Source organism: Pteropus medius, unplaced genomic scaffold, assembly GCF_902729225.1.
Source record: "Pteropus medius unplaced genomic scaffold, Ma_sr-lr_union100, whole genome shotgun sequence".
Taxonomy (NCBI): Eukaryota; Metazoa; Chordata; class Mammalia; order Chiroptera; family Pteropodidae; genus Pteropus; species Pteropus medius.
The window spans coordinates 8,763,618-8,767,337 of NW_024350924.1; the positions used below are offsets into that span (position 1 = coordinate 8,763,618).

General features: G+C 40.2%; 1 pseudogene; it reads right to left on the minus strand.

The window, feature by feature from the left end:
* Window positions 1-2,942: 2,942 nt before the first annotated feature.
* LOC120585336 (uncharacterized) lies at window positions 2,943-3,060 on the minus strand (annotated as a pseudogene).
* Window positions 3,061-3,720: the final 660 nt, after the last annotated feature.

Consider the following 3,720-nt stretch of genomic DNA (forward strand, 5'->3'; position numbering starts at 1 on the left):
TGTAGAAGTCTAAACTCTTAAATTAAAATAATATTTATGGAATACCTGCTATCTCACATACTGGATGAGGCACTGGAGATATATCATTAAACAGGATACACCTTAAGCCCCTGCCCTCAGGGTATTCACACCCTAGTGGCACATAGTAAGCACATGCACACAAAGATGGCTGAAATTATGAACAGAGAAGTGAGAATGAAAGGAAATAGTAATTATTTTTGATTAAGAGATCAGATAGTATTGAAGGTGAGGTGGGGAAGGGCAAAAGCAAGAATTATTCTCAAAGTTCTGGATGAGTCAGCTGGAAGGTCTGTTTTTCCATACACAGAGATAGGGACTATGAAAGGAGAGACCCTTTGGGTGTGTGGTAGGCAGCCTCTATAATGGCCCCCATCACTTTCTGGTATTCATTCTCTCCCCTGAGAGAGGAAGTGAGGGCCAGACCTTTTGATGACAAAAGTGATAGGATGTCACTTCGAAGATTAGGTTACATAAAAAGTTGTGACCCCTGTCTTGCTTGTCCCCTTTACTTTCTCATTTTCTCTTTCTCTTCCTCCTCCTTCTCCTCTTCCTCCTTCTCATTTGCCTGTCTGACTGTCTGTCTGTCTGTCTGTCTCTCTCTCCCCTCCTCCCTTCCTCCTCCAACCTTCAGCAAAGCCAGCTGCCAAGTTGTGAGTAACTCATTGGAGAAGCCCACAGGGCAAGAAACTGATGTCTCCAGATAACGACCAGTGACAATCTGAATGCCCTCCATTCACATGAGTGAGCTTGCAAGTGGATCTTCTCAGGTCTACTGAAATAGTGAGTTTGTTAGTGAACTTCCTCCATCAAGAGATGACTGCAGCCCTAGCCTACACAATGATTTCAACCTTTAAAGAGACCCTAAATCACCCAGTTAAGCGATGCCCATATTCCTGACTCACAGAAACTGTGAGATAAGAAATATTTCTTATTTCAAGTCACTATGTCTCAGGGTAATTTGTTATGAAAATATCGATTATGCAATAAATAATAAGTATAGAGTATAAAGATAATAAGTTCATTTTGGAGAATTCGGTTTGAGGCATATAAGGGAATCCTAAGAGTTAGCCATTAGGCAGGGTGATATGTGTGTCTGGAGTTCATTTCCCCATGAGTACTAGTGAGGGCAGAAGCTAGACTTCGGTGCACTGAGGAATGATGGAAAGTAAGAAAGTGGAAGACAGGGTGACTCTTCTTTTAAACAGTGCAACATTCAAGGAAATACAGAAATACTGTGCCAGCTTCTTCCCAGGGGAGGAGATAAAGAATTCAAAGAAAGTTTTTTTTTTTTTTAGATACACACTTCAGCAGAAAAAATTTAATCAACTGGAAAGCTCAAATGTAAGGGAAAACAAGAGGATAATTAATGAAATAAGATTCCAGGAAAAGAGGACATTAACACAACTAGTTAAAGAATTAGACAGAGCCCAGAGAGAAGTGCATTGGTTTTCTACAATTTACATAACAAACGACAACAGATGTAGCAGCTTAAAACAACATATATCTATTATCTCACAGTGTTTGTGAGTTAGAAACTCAGGCTTGGGTTCTCTGGGTCCTCCCGTCAGGGTCTCACAAGCCTGCAGCGAAGGGCAGTTCTTTTTCGTGCTCCTGCCTGTGCCCTGGAGTCCTCTTTCAAACTCACATAGTTGTCTGCAGAACACAGTTGCTATAGTTGTAGGACTGAGGTCCCTATTTTCTTGCTGACTGTCAGCCAGAGATTGTTTTCAGCTCCTTGAGGCCACTTTCGGTTCCTTGCCATGTGGCCCTGTCACGGGCTTTCATATAACAAGGCATCTTATTTCTCCAAGGTCAGCAGAAGAATCTCTCTCTAATCTGCTAAAATAAAGTTTTATGTAATGTATATAATCAGGGGAGTGACCTTCTCATCAACTTTGCCATATTCTATTGGCTAAAATCAAATCTGAGGTTTTACCTACATTCGAGGGTTAGGTATTGTACAAGAGCATGACTCATTGGGTATGTCCTTCGGGTGTGTCCACAACAGGAAGGGCAAATAGGTAGGGACACATATAACTCATTTGACACAGATATTTTCGAGAAAGAATCTTTTTTCAAAGGACTGTTCTGAGGAGCAACTCGTGATAGCTAACGTAGGCAGCCCACTTTCTGGGTCACACAGTTATCAAGATGTTGAAAAGTACCCTCCTTTTGCCCTAATGACCCCTAGTGGCCTTACTTCAGTTATGCAGGAGCATGACAAGAAATATCCATGACAAGGAATAAGCCTAACAATGAATTTGAGAGGATACCTATTACTATCTACCAGCTAATAATTCTATTCAGAGAAGCAAATTTGTAATACCGCATAAGCCAGTCTTAAAATTAGGATCACTGCTGTCTGAGGTGCAGAGGCTCTAGGGAGACACTGTGGTGTGTGAAATAGACTAGAAATTCATAAGTCAAACGGATACTACGCAACGAGTGACCTATGTAGACTGAAACAAATCAATATCTGACTCTACAGCTCAGTTTCTCAGCTGTAAGGTAGATGCTCTTGAAATATATTGCTCAATTCCAAGTGATACCTCTCAAACTAAAGCCCCTTCTACAGAGGTACTTCAGGATTTAGCAAAAAGGGTGTTTTCTATCAAAAAATAAAGATTTCAGTTTCCTGAGGAAACCATTAATTTATCATTTTTATCTGTCTGACATTTCGGATTTCCTTGTAATAATTCTATGAAAAAGTTCCACTCCTTTTAATTCCTCAAAATGAGTGTGAAAATCACAAGCTTAATCTCTAGGGTCTAACTCTGATCTTTAGATCCATGAGAGACAGAATGCTACAGAGATTTTTTTTTTTTTTTTTTTTTAGGCAAGGCAACCTTGGTTGACCTCACAGATTGCAAGGACTTTGTCAGCTTACAATCCTTTATTTTTTAATTTTTTTAATTTTTTTACACCTACAGCACCTGGTCTTCCTAGGTAGTCTCCCATCCAAGTACTAACCAGGCCCGACCTGCTTAGCTTCTGAGATCAGATGGGATCAGGCTTGTTCAGGGTGGCATGGCTGTAGACGCTACAGAGATTTATTTTATTTTATTTTATTTTATTTTATTTTATTTTATATTTTATATTTTATTGTGGTAATAACACTTAACATGATATCTACCCTCTTAACAGATGGTTATACAACATAGTACTATCATCTAAAGGCACAACGTTGTCTAGCAGATCTCTAGAATTTATTCATTGTGCATAACTGAAGTTTTAAACCCACTGATTAGCAACTCCCCATTCCTCTTTGCCCCAGCCCCTGGCAATGATATACGTGCCTATCTTGACATCCTGTCTCTGTAAGAAAAGGATGTATAGTGTGGATAAGGCCCACCCGAAACATGTTTCAAAGTGTCCTTGGGCATAGGCAAAGTGAGCTGCAGGCCTGACGCCTTCCTGGACTCTGCTTCTACCCCACTTCCACATTCATGCCACACTTACTGCACATATCCACTGCATGGAGCTCTGGGGAGACAGTGGTCGATAAAACAAACGTGGTTCTTGCATTCATGAAGTCTAGTGAGAAATACAATCAACAAATAAACACACTCCCAAGTACACAATTAGAAATGGTATGTGCTACAATGTAAAATAATAGTTACTGTGAGAGAGAATAATGGGAAAGAGGGCAAGCAAGGCCACAGAAGTGCTATTTAAGCTGAGAGGCAAAGGTAAGAGTAG